The sequence below is a fragment of the Castanea sativa genome, chromosome 1 (assembly GCF_040712315.1).
Source record: "Castanea sativa cultivar Marrone di Chiusa Pesio chromosome 1, ASM4071231v1".
NCBI classification, from domain to species: domain Eukaryota; kingdom Viridiplantae; phylum Streptophyta; class Magnoliopsida; order Fagales; family Fagaceae; genus Castanea; species Castanea sativa.
The window spans coordinates 5,847,476-5,861,232 of NC_134013.1; the positions used below are offsets into that span (position 1 = coordinate 5,847,476).

The 13,757-nt window shown below is 34.1% G+C and overlaps 1 protein-coding gene across 4 annotated transcripts in view; it reads right to left on the bottom strand.

Moving 5' to 3' along the window:
- LOC142610598 (uncharacterized) overlaps nt 1-13,757 on the bottom strand; it is a 55,227-nt gene that overhangs the window by 9,343 nt on the left and 32,127 nt on the right. For 2 of the 4 annotated variants that reach the window (XM_075782460.1, XM_075782451.1), the window contains exon 1: nt 5,089-5,311. The exons of 1 other annotated variant lie outside the window; for it this stretch is intronic. The gene's annotated coding sequence lies outside the window, so the exon portion shown is untranslated. Of the gene's footprint in view, nt 1-4,189; nt 4,347-5,088; nt 5,312-13,757 lie in introns of those variants that run through there. One more of the 4 variants, XM_075782477.1, reaches the window with a different exon arrangement.

Here is a 13,757-nt window from a genome sequence, read left to right on the forward strand (position 1 = left end):
TTACAACTGTCCTACATGACAGAATGTAAGTAGCAGAAAAAAAATTTAGTGAGTCCATATATGTGATAGTGTTTACCAATAACAGTTTGCCACATAAGATAATTATGGCAAGGTATGTGATACTAAGTGTTTCAATAATAAAAGATAAAAAGTGTTTATCTTTCTAAAATGATATAAACGTTGAGAAATGATTTAATAAACTAAAATAGAGAAGAAGAATTAATTGAATCGTTACTGTCAAAACTTTGTTTATCTAAACGTAGGATTTTCCAGGGAAAATGAAAGATTGTGCAAACTTGTTCTACTTTAGGCTCATATAAATGAAATCACACCTAAGAACAGAACCCAAAATTTATGCACGCGAAACAACACAAAAGCATTGCTTCAATTAGAAAGCAATCAATCCCAACACAATCTCAAAAACTCATAAAGAAATTGGTAAGATGAGAAAAGTGGACACCCCTAATAACGAAAAAATTATCTTATGAAACCATCTCTACTAGCATCCCTGCAAGTGGGACAATTAAGGAAGTGAAATGAAGAGCAATGAACTTCCAAAGAAAATGTTATGGAGAAAATGTTACAAACTAACCCCAAACTCCTTCTCCCAACTTCCTCTCTCCGTGGATTCGGACTTCATTGACCGGATACAAAGGATTACGTTGACAAAGGTGGAAGGTACGAATATCGCTATTAGTCCAAACCAAAGAGCACAAATGCTAGCAAACTGCTCCCTAAGCCTCATAGGCCGGTTCTTGATAGACAAACCAATAAACCAATGGGCGGCTAAAAACCTGCTAAGAACACTGTGGAAACTAGGGAACAACCTCAAAATCATCGACTTTGTGGAAGGGCTTTTCCAGCTTTGGTTTAAAGTCGAAAGCCAATTACAATGGGTACAAGAACATTGCTCTTGGGACGCATTTGATTCTCCGTGATGTTACGTTGCGCCGTAATATTATATTATTGTAATCTTACATTAATAGAATCTTGATACAAGAATACAACATTGCATTGTTTTAGGAAGGTGATGAGATTAAGATAATGTGATATATTTTGTAATTTTAAATTATAGTAATGTTATAAAAAATAAAATAAACCAAAAATTTTAATATCACATCAAAGACACGTTACAGCTAACCAAACATTCCCTTGGTGTTATGACAACCACCTCTTAGTGATGAGGAGATGGCAAAAGGGCATGATTGCCCTAAGTGTCTTGTTCTCAAGGATAAGTCTTGTTGCTACGTGTTCTTTGTTCTAGAGGCTGATGGCAATCTTGCGGTGGAGGTTAGGTCCTTGGCTGGTGTGGTTGGGTTAAGGGCTTAAGGCTACAGGTTTTTTTTGGGTTTCTTTGTGAAGGAGGTGAGGTTTTTCTTTTTAGTTTTCCTGGCTACCTAACAACGAATGGAGAAGAGTTATGTGACTTTTCTGTCAGATTTTCTCGGCTACCAAACACAGTCATTAATCATTTTTCATTTTTCTTATTTATTTCTAAAAAATCAAAGGAAATCGTTGTGGCGTTGTTGATGATAAGAAAAAGGTAGAAAATTCAATGAAATTCAAAGAATTAAATCTACGAGCAAAGATTAGAAGAGCAAGAAGATTTTCTTTACTAGAAGATATGGTGCGAGAGGAAGAGATGGGGAGGAAAAAGAAAGAAAACACTAAGGGAAAGAGAGGGAGTCAAGCATGACATTAGATTATATGCAAAAATAAAAAAATAAAAAAGGAAAGAAACATAATATATAAGAGAGAAAAATAGAGAGACATAACTCAGAAAAAGATAGAGTCAAGTGTCGGTGGGCTGATGATGATTGATGACTAACATCATGTAAGAAGGTTGTGAAAATAGGATTGAGAGCAGGGGAGTTAGTACCATACCGTATTGGTGGGTAGGCCGGTACAAAAATACTCTTATTTCCCCTTTCAGATTAAATACCGGCCATACTGGTGTTATTTCGGCCATACTGGGATAAATACCGGATTTCAGTTGACAAATAGATTTCGAGCGAAACAAAAACATTTACCGACTTACCTTCTATACATTTTTGTTTTCACCTGATAATACTTCTTTCTATTATCTCGTTCTCTCTTCTTCTTCTCCCGTTTCTTCTTCATATTTTCTTTGTTTGTGACTTCTTGTTCTCCACTTTTTTCAGCTTTTCTCCCTTTTTTGTTCTTCAGTTCTCTCTTCAAATCTCTTTCTCAACATTTCAGGGTATGTTTGGTACATGTGTTTAACGCACATGTTTTCAGTTTTTAAATAACATTACACATATTTCTATACACTTTTTTACACATACGTATTTTCAAAAAAAACTGAAAACTGTTGTTTAAATACACGTGCCAAACGGGCCCTCAGTGTCTATGTTTGTTTGTTCCTTTCCTTTTGTATTTTTAAAACTTTTTTATCTTAGTTTTGTGTGGCCACATGAAGAGGCAGAGGAGTTCTTCAACTAATTAAAGAAAAAGTAGTGTAAAGCATTAAATGTGATCAGACTTATCTTGAAAAGAGAGAGTGAAAAAAAGATTTTAAAAATAATAATAAAAGATACTGAAGACAGTGGAAGAGAATAAAAACTAAAAAAAAGTAGTAATAAATGTTGGCAGGTATACCTTGGCTTGTACATGTACAACAACTTCGAATTTGAGTAAAAAAGAGATCTAGAATTTGCCTTATAAATTTTTTTAAATGTCTAGTCAATTAAACAAAAATTCACATTTATTGTTATATATATATATATATATATATATATATATATATATATATATTGCAATAATCTTGAAACGGTACATTGGTATTAAATGGTACTGAAATATATCGTTTTTTTTTACCAAATCGGTACGAAATTGACTCCCTTGATTGACAGTCCTAATGCAATTGTTTAATTCCCTTTCACAAAACTTTTTACCAAATTACAGTAACTTTTAAATTTTAGCTTTTTTATTCTTTTAATATTTTTTATTTAATAATTAAAATTAAAAATAATTTTTTCAATTCCCAATCTCATCTGTTAAAAACAAAAAAACTAACTGAATGAAGTACTAGGAAAATAAAAAGCATAGGAAATTAGAAAAAAAAAAAAAAAAAACAAATGCTTCCGTGGGATTAGTTTGAATTTTTTTTTTTATGAAGTGGTAAAAGAAGGAAACACAAATTCCATTGAATTATGCACAGGTGGTCAGTTGGGCTTTTTGGTTATAATATTTTCTTTTAGTTTTTTCCTAGTTTTCTTCTCAATTTGAGTGGAAATTACTAGGGTAAGTTCAAAGAGAAAATATTTAGACTAATTAATTTTTCTTCCACAAATCTATGCAATGAAACAGCTCAATAAATTTCTTTCATTCTTTTTTTTTTCTCTCTATTTTTTTCCATCATCCCTAAAGTACCATTTTTAAGAACTCTCTAAAAATTAAAAGAAAAACATAAACTGTATAATTCTTCTAAAATATAATTATAAACAATACAAAGCGGCATCTTATTTTATCTTATCTTATCTTTTTTTTACTCTAACCTCAGTAACTGTTCACCTCCGACCCAACATAAATCTTCTGATCTTATCTATTCTGTGTTTAGTAGCAAAAAAAAAAAAAAGGCAAAATATCATCTCGTTCGCAAAGAAACCCAAAAATAAGCCGATTGGCCTTAGGTACCCACTACGCAGTCACACCGGCTTTGGTCCAAAACTCCACCACTGTCACCACAAAAGCCATCAGCCACCAAGGAAATTACACGTGAGCTTATAGAAAAAAAGAAAAAGAAAATATTTGGTATTGTTGGGTTTAATGACACGGCGCCAACGTGAATCTGAGAGTCAGAAGGTATGGATTTTTTAATTTTTTACTAAAGATAGTTTCAACCTATGACGTTTGTTCCTGAACTCTAGATCTCTTATACAACCATTATATACTAGTTGAACTAACTGTGACCCACCAAAAGCTATGGACTGGAATGGCAATTTTTCATCCAAAAACTAATCAACAAGCACAATGATAACAAACAAAAACGGCCAAATAGATCTCAACAAATTAAGAAACTATGATAAATTAAAATTGCAAACAAACACAAACCCAGAGAATCATTAACCAAACCGATTAATAATTTTGGACGAGAACGAATGATTTTTGTTGATTTAGAATTGTATATTTACAGTTAAATCCATTATTTATAAGCAAATCGAAATACCTTTTATGTAATATTTACAACCAAATCACGATCGCCGATCGGAGAGAGATTTGGGTGGAGTTCGGTAGCAGTGGACTAAGTGGTGGTAGTGGCGTAAAATAGATAGATAAAAATTATGTGAAGTCCAAAAGAGAGATTTGAGAAAGTGGAAACGAAGCTGAAAAGGTGAAGAACTTGTTAGAATTAAAGCACATACACAGCTTCATCAATGGAGGCATTGAGGAATGAAAGCTTAAGAAAAAGAGAGTTTGTATGTGAAATGATTCCGTATGTTCATAATTAATTAAGCTCTTCTTCCTTACATAAGAAGAACAGAGGCCTGGGAAAAGTCTAACCAACTAACTAACAAAAAACTTTTCATCAAAAAAAAAAACAAAAAACAAAAAACTAACCAATTGAATAGCAACACCTGTCAGCTAACTCTTACTCTGCCATACAAAACTACATGAGCTTCCTCAACTAATACATAAACGACTTGTAGCTTTAGACTATATACAAAAACTGTTTCTTGAACAAAACTGTTTCAGCTTGGACTTCACATATTCTAACCGAACTGAAAGCGAGAGAAGAAAAATTGTGAGCTGACAGAGCCCTGATTTGATTCCGAGTAAGTGTGATAAAAATATGTAATTTCAAAGCTTTTTTTTTTTAAAAATATTACCGTGATGGTTTTGCATAATAACAGAGGTATCAAAATATTAGCTAGTACAAGATATTCTCTTTCTTCTTAGGAAAAAAACAAAAAAATAGTACAAGATATTCCCCGAATGAAATCTGAATCTAATAATGAATTGGATGAATAATGAGTATTTAATGGTAAATACCATTTAAAATTGGTAATGAATAGAAGGTTAATTATTACCATAGTCTAAAGTAAAAACATGAGAGAAAACAGGTACCTGCTGGCTCTCTAACTCTCTACCATCTTCCGAGTCGAAACCTTGGAGAAAGCAACCACAAGTGAATTTAAATTTTTAAGTGTTAACAATGGCGTCGTTCTGGTCAAAAGACACAAAACCCACGGGCTCCCTCAGCTGAAAAAGATAAAGAGAAAGACATTTCTTTTCTTTTTTCTTTTTTTTGAGTAGAAGTGAAAGACAGTTGATAGGAGGTGAACTGGGAGAGGAGTGAAGCGCGTTTCTATATATAAATAGCGCAAATGCGCCAGAGCAACAATAAGGATTTTTTTTTTTCAAAATAACCAAATTCTTCCAACAATTTCATTAGTTAGTAAGATTTTAAAACTATTTAGCAATCTAACAAATTAAGTCTATTAGACTTGATTTTGCTTTTTAAAATTTCAGTTGGAAATCGAATGTCTTACACTCGAGTTTTATATTTAAGAGTGAAACACTCAGTTCCATAGCAAAATTTTAAAGAGCAAAATTGAGTCTAAGGGACTTGACTTGTTAGATTGCTAAATAGTTTCCAAACTTTGCTAACTAATGATATTGTTTGAGGGATTTGGTTATTTTGAAAAAAAAAAAACCCAACAATAAACAACTACAGTAATTTGGTTTATTGAGTTTGCACTGTTTTGCTGCCTCTTTCTTTCTTCTTTTTTAAACAGTAAAAAACTATAGTAATTTGGTACTTTGCACTGTTTCACTGCCCTTTTTTTTTTTTTAAGAGCTATTAGTTAACACAATAAATTATCATAATATTTTCATAATTGTTGAGGTGGTTAAGTTCGTCCCTAGTCACAACATCATTTTAAAAAAGTGTTAAAAGTCAAACTATTTTATAAATAAATTTCACAACTGTGAGATACCAAGTTATTAATAATTAATAATAAATTGGTGTAAGTGATAAGATTCATACAAGAATAATAGATTTAGGGTCAAACTTAATTTGAAAACATGTTGAAATGAAAAATTGTGAGTGATGCACATTTTTTGCCCATTATTTTTTATATCGACCAATGTTGAATACTTCAACAAGTTGTGAAATTAGACAGGTGTATGAAATATTTTTGATATAAGAATCAATAATGATCTGTTAACTCTAGAGACACTTAATTTCACACACAATTTGATAACATGCTAAAATACTAAATTGTGAGTAATAAACACCATCTATCCATTATTTTTTACATACACCCACCACTTATAATCAAACACTTTTCAACAAGTTGTTAATTGAGCATCTGTCTATAATATTGTTTGATGAGGAATATTTCTACAAGGCAAAGAGAGGACTACTCAAGTTGGTTAACCAATGACACCCTATTCTTCCGACGGTGTACGTGTTTGACTTCCACACCATGTTTACACATATATGGAAACTCTTGTACACCAAGTTAAAAGATCCTCCCACCAACTATAACAATGGATATTTCTACATGGCAAGAAAACCAGTAAGGGGAACCGTCCAACATGATCTGGTCATCCAACCAATTGATTGACTCACTAGGCCACCTCCATTACACGATATAATTGAAAACCATAACTTATATGCTTCTAGAGTTCATTGGGATTCTTGTGAGGTACTAACTATTAACTTAAGTATCGGAGGATGCTTAACTGACACTATACCTATATTTTTCAAGAGTGTGTTCATCTTTGCAGGTGTTCTCGAGCCCATTGCTTGGATGATTGGCTCATTAACGATTTTATGCATCATTGTTATCTATATGAGAATCAATAATATATTAAAAATTCAACAATTTGTAAAATGTGATATGAAAAAATTTGTGAATGCATTACTCTTCTCCACTCCCTATTCTCTTCCATTTTCCGTACCTTCGAGGAAGAAACACCTGCCTCCAACGACCAAAGTATTGGGAAATGGTAACAATTTATTATTATTATTATTATTTGTAAAGGTAAGTGGTAATATTAGTGGCCTATTCTGGTACCTACCCTCGAGTTCATTGCTCAGTTCTCAGGGTCCACTCAAAAGGAGAGAAAAAAAAAATCAAGCTTAAAGTGGGAAAACTAAAAAGGATGGAATCAACAAGAGAGAAAAAGCTCCGTAAGAAATTATATTCTAAAAGCACTAAAATGAAAAGCAGTACAGACTACAGAGGACCAATCTATACACGTTGGATTCCCATTCTAACAAATTATAAAGTTAGCCTAACTACTTACATAATTATTGCAGTAAATCACGGCGCATAGTTTGCTGTGATAACCTCCTCAAATATTGCCACAATATCTAGAAAAAATCTAAGCTTTAGCTGAGAGCTCAGAGTAGAGGAAGTAGAACAGAGTGTGGGAAGAATTCCGGGCTTTGAATCAAAATGGTGTCTGGCTATGAGTGGAAGTCTCTGAACACAAAAACGCTGTCGTTTGATAACCATCATTAAAACCATTAAACCAAATGACGCCGTATGGATTAAAAACTAAACACTTCAAACGGCATTGTTTGGTAATATTTACCACTTATAAAGATTGGAATAGCTTGGTTTCCCTATCAATGGCTGAGAAAAGAATCGAATCCAAGGCTGTAAAAAGAAATAGAAGAATGCAAACAAACAGACATGTACAGTCCACCACACAATGTTGTTGTCATCGTTAAGAGTCTGCATAGTGTCGAAGCTGCTTAAAAACACGCAACTCAGTAGTGCAACCAATACGACATGACGTGAAAGCTCAGGTTGGTAAGGGTACGTGTCCTTTAGAAAGCCAAACCTCATCAGGATTTCCCTAACCCTCTCCATCTTCTCGGCTTTGAATTTGAAGGGATTTAGAAAACCCGTACTCCTAACCTTTTCCAACAGATGAGCCATAACCCTCACCATCATTTTTGAGGGCTTCCTCCAAATTGCTTGTTAGAGCCTTCTCGTAATGTTGCACTATGTAGTTCACGTTACCAGGCAAGCTTTTGAATTCTGTGAAAGGACTACTATAAGTATTGTCATTAAAAAAAAAAAAAACCTCAAAATACTAATAGACTTTTAAGCTTAATGAGCTTACTTTTACCTCAAAATATAATGTATAGTATTTTAAAGTACTATCTTTTAAGGTACAATTATACTTTTACTTAATAAATCATTTAGTCAAATAAATACTTAAAATAATGAGAAAATATCATTTTACACTTATTAATTTATATCTATTTTTTTTCCATCCATATTCACAATTGATTTGAAAATTTCTACATTTGAACATATAAAAAGTCAAACAATAATACTCATGCACATTTTAGATTTAAAAAAAAATATATATTTCTCCTACTACCTTTCAATTAAGCCTCAACCACAATTTTTAGCTACCTAGAAGCTGCACTATAACCTAGCTTGAAGTTTGAAAGTTGGGGGCTTGACCCCACTTGGAACAATTAAAAACAAGAAGTCCCCCACCTTGTGTGTGAAACAAGAGATAGAGTTAGTATGAGTACCTAGGTGTGTAAGTAAAAATTGCGGTATGTGCAAGTATTTGTGAATTATGTTAGGTATACTTCAGATGGGGTCACACATGTGAAAGCAAACTTGTTCAATACGTTTTTTTTCTTTTTTTCTTACTTTTTTTCTTACTTTTTTTTTTTTCCTTTCTTTTGCTTACTTTTTTTTTTCTTACCTTTTTTTTTTAATACTTTTTTTTTTCCTTTTTCTTTCCTTTTTTTTTTCTTACTTTTTTTTTTTCCTTTTTTTTGCTTACTTTTTTTTTCCTTTTTTTTCTTACTTTTTTTTTTTCCTTTTTTTTCTTACTTTTTTTTTTTCCTTTTTTTTCTTACTTTTTTTTTTTCCTTTTTTTTTTTCCCTGTAGTGCAAAAACACGATATTTTGCTCTCTCTATTCAGTATGTCAACTGAAGCATAAGCAAAACCTTTAGAAAACCACCTTATTGGTTATTTTCCTTCCTCACAAGTAATGCCACCATCAACTTAACAAGACTAAAAACTATAAAAAAGTAAGTGAACAATGTCATGCAGAGTAAAAATAAGGTAAGACTTGACGAAAATAAGGTGGTAAAAGAATCCAAAGCTATACAGATGAGGAAGAAAATGCAAAAAAGTAAACTATTAGAAAAGCCATCTGGTCATAATATTGTAATGAAACCGTACCTCAGACAAGTTAATTGTAAGTTGCCCATGCTACGCCAGTCCAATGTTGAAAGCTCATGAGTAAAAAGTTAAGATGGAGAAGGGCTTAACAAGAAGCACCAATGCAGATGAGTAGAGAAGCTAATGAAAAAAGATTTATAGTTACTTATAAAAAAAAAACAAAAAAAGGACTTATAGTCTCAACAAGAAGCACCAACACAGATGAGTATAACAGCTAATAGAAATAATTAACAACTAATTGAAAGATAAAATTAACCATTCATAATATCACAATATAGAAACAGGTACATTGGATACAGAATACTTCGATTACAAGTGCATTCAGTGATAAAAGAAAATAATAATTATGCCGATACAACCCAGTAGTAAGTTCGAATACACAATAAATAGAACCACAATTTACATCTACAATGTCATTCCAAAATCGAGTATCTGCATACCTGAGAAAAATTGAAATATTGTCGTTAGATACCAACAGCCAAAACAACGGTACTAATCTACGTAACTTGGATACTTGATACAATCATGAAATTTTATATAAAAGCATCACTTACCTAGGTTGGGTCAGTATTGCTTGTTGAAGCCCCACAGGAAAGCGGACATCTTCTACGGTTATGCTCATGTTGATGACACAGTCCACAGCTTTGCTTTTGTTGAATCTCCCTCAAGTCAGAATCTGGCCTTCGGCTTCCTGGTTTTCGCCGGACCCCATCCATCTCGTTCCGTATCCTAGACTTCATAGGTCGACCTTTGGCGCAATAGGTCTGGGTCAGGCACCCACTTTGGACTTTCCACATTCTTCTACAATGACTCTGACTTTGGCACCAAAATTGATGTGAGTAGGTGCGAATGGCGTTCTTCAAACAATAACATGGGTCAATATATGCACTTGCATCTTGCCCCAAGTAATGAAGAACTGTAATTGCATGTGAACAAGGGATCTTTCAATTTTGCCACTTTCCATAACCACATGTTCTGGCCAATATGTTTATTTCATGACTATGTTGTCCCCCTCCAGAGCTATGGACATTGTACGCAGTCGTTACTTGATATATACCATGAACATCATAAACGGCCTTACTTGGTGTGTTTTAGATTTTTTTCAAATTTGCATGAAAGATTTCTAAGGCATATTTACTCCACACCTTGCCTTCCAAGAGATCATGAGTGATTTTTTTGTGTCGATCATGGAAATACGCGACAAGTTTGCTCTAAGTGAATTCAACCAGTGTAGCAATGAGCAGGCCACGAGCACCTTTGAGTACTCCATTGAAGCACTCCGAGACATTGGTTGTCATAGCCCCATAACGGTATCCACCATCATGTAGCTGGGTCCACTTGTCTACATCCTCTTTCATTAGATATGTGTATGGCATGATGGATGGGTCGGGTTCACTTACCTGTTGTTCGGTGGCTGATTTCTTCCTAAGGGCCTCGATCTCGGCTTCCTTGATAGGTTGCATGTACAACTCAAATTTAGCTTCCTGAGTAGCATACCCTGCTTTCAAGGCCAATGAATTTAAAGTGGCGTCCTGAAAATGCATGTTGAAGTTGCTAGTAACATGTCGAAGGCAATATTTGTGGTATACTCGCACTCGTCCATGATCATCTCTAGGCCAGTTTGCAATTGCGTTTCGAATACACTTATGTCGGTCAGAAATTATGCAGATGTCCTTATTTGCTATCACATCCCCCAGTGCAAACCTGACGCAATCTAAAAACCACCTCCAACTAAGCCCTGACTCTTTGTCCATAACAGCAAAAGCGAGAAGCAAAACCTTGTTGTTGGCATCGGTGGCCATTACAATCATCAACACCCCTCGATATTTACCATACAAATGGGTCCCATCAATATTGATTACTGGCTTACAATGTTTGAATCCTTCAATGCAAGGAGCGAAGCCCAAAATACATATCGCAATATTGTAACACCTTCCTCCCTTGGTTCAGTGAGATACCAGTACCGAGTGCCAGCTTCTTGATCCAAGTATGCCAACAACAACTTTTTCAACATTTCGTAAGACTCTTCCCAATCACCGAATATCTTTGCAATAGCCCTTTGTTTTGCATCTCATATCTTATAGTAAGAAAGCTTATGTTTATAATACTTCCCTTTGATGTAATCTTTAAGGTGTTGAATTGTTGCCGTGTGATTTTCTTGCAATGTTGGAACAAATTCTGCTGCAAGAAAATTACAATCCATCATTCTACCATCAAGAGCCATGCCAAGGGTCATACAACTGTGAGGACCCCCATAAGATGTGACCATCCATGTTCCCTGTTTAGGCTTTATGACTGCTCCAACGTACCACTTGCATGACCCATCTATGCATTTCACATACAGTCTACTTTTGGTTGACCTATTAGTCAGAAAGTTTCTGTTGTGCTTTGCGGCATAAATTGTTAATGCACGTTTCACCGCTTCTTTATTCGCAAAAATCAACCCCGTACAAAAATTCATGTCCGCATTCCAAGAAGAAGCAAATGCTTGCTCACCAACTTCAGGATCAACCATATTTTCCCAAGTATTTTCATAAAATGATAAGGCGGGAGGTTCATAAACGGGAGTTGCATTTGTAACATGCTGAACTCTAACAGTAGGGTTTGCATCATCTTCATCACATTCATCCATATCATCAACATTAGGATTGAGAATAATTTCATGGTCATCAACACCCCTATAAAAGTCACCTCGCTCAATCCTTTCTTCGTACTCATCTCTATCGTCAAGATCTTCCCTAACACAGTGTTCGTCTTCATCTTCAACTATTGGAAGTGTAGAAGATTCACCTCGATGTGTGCAAAATGGATCTTCATATCTATTGCCACGTTCGCTCTCAACAGTTCTTGGTGTCTCTTGAAAAGGGGGTGTATAGCCTCCCAACGTGGTGCATTAATGATCTAGGACTGCAAACTGTAGAGATGTAGTTGTTTGTACAATATCCTCTGGGCCGACTTCTGCACGCGGCTCCAAAGTGACGTACAACTCAGAATTTACTACTTGTTCCCATTGATGCATTTTGTGAAACATGAACTTCACATGTTTGTCTTCTGTTATCGCCATATATCTGTAATTAATGCATTGATTGAGGACTTCATGTGGAGAACAGAAAGTAATATGTATGTCATGCAAAGCAGGGTTCAGTTACAGCTCTTCCATAATTTTTATCTTCAAATCACTCAAGGTTTGTAACTTACGGCGTATCATCATATAACAGCACTGGATACCCGGACCTTGAAATGGAAATCCATTATAAGGGTTGGCATTGCTAAGGGATTCACCGTAGTATATATTTATATAGATCATTATCAACCTATAGATCATCAATTGCAATTGTGTTAGTGACAAATTTAGCATATTATTAATCACAATATTTACACTAACAAAAAAAAATATTCCCAATATGCTGTAATAACATAATTAATCACAATATTTGGTACTAAATATTCCCCCAATACTAATTATTGCCAATAATTTAATCACAATATCAAATTTTTTTTTTAAAAACTTAGCAAATAATTTAATCACAATATTTACACTAACAAAAAAAAAATATTCCCAATAATTAATCATGATATTAATTTATAAAAAAACTAGCAATTAATCACAATATACTAGCAAATAAACTAATCACAATATACTAACAAATAAATTAATCACAATATTTCCACTAACAAACAAAAAAAATTACCTAATACGTTCTAATTGTTTCTTAAAAAAAAACCTAGCAACTCATCATAATATTAACTAATAAAAAATATTTTTAATATTGTGTTACCTGTGAGAGATTGTTGTTAATGTACAAATTGTGTGAGACTTGAGGAATGTGAGTGTGAGCTTGAGGTGACAAATTGTGTGAGGCTTGAGGAATGTGAGAACTTGAGGGTCAGCTGAAGAGGATATGAGAATGAGAGAGCACATATGAGCCGGGTAAAGGGGGGAAAAAGGTCCCAGTTGGGACCCACACGACACGTGGATGGGCTGGGGACCATTCACAGAAATCGAGTTCAGTAGACTCGATTTTTAAAAGCAAATAAATCGAGTCTACTTTACTTGAGTTATGTCCACGTGTCCGAAAAGTGGTGGGGACCCAAAATCGAGTCTATTGGACTCGATTTCCTTTAAAGTGATTTCACGTGCGTACGTGACCTGAGTGTGAAATGTGGTAGACTTGGAAATTGGAAATCGAGTCCAAAGGACTCGATTTTTTTGACCAAAAACTGAGTTCAATGAACTCGATTTTTGTGCCTACGTGGACTCCTTGTTCAGGTCAGCCGGTGCTACAATAGGGAAATCGAGTACAAGGTACTTGATTTATAAGCCCAAAATTGAGTCCAATGGACTCAATTTGTTAGAAACCAAATTTGTTTCAAACCTTTGCTTATTAATGATATAGTTTGGATTCTTTAGTTATTTATGAAAATACGCCAGAAAGGAACAAGCATACAAGTTCTATGTATCAAAAAGCTCACATATATAATGAAATCACAATATGGCAGATCAAAACTAGTAAGATCACGCAGGAAACAGTATAGAAGCTTTAATTGCTCGAATCAAAAA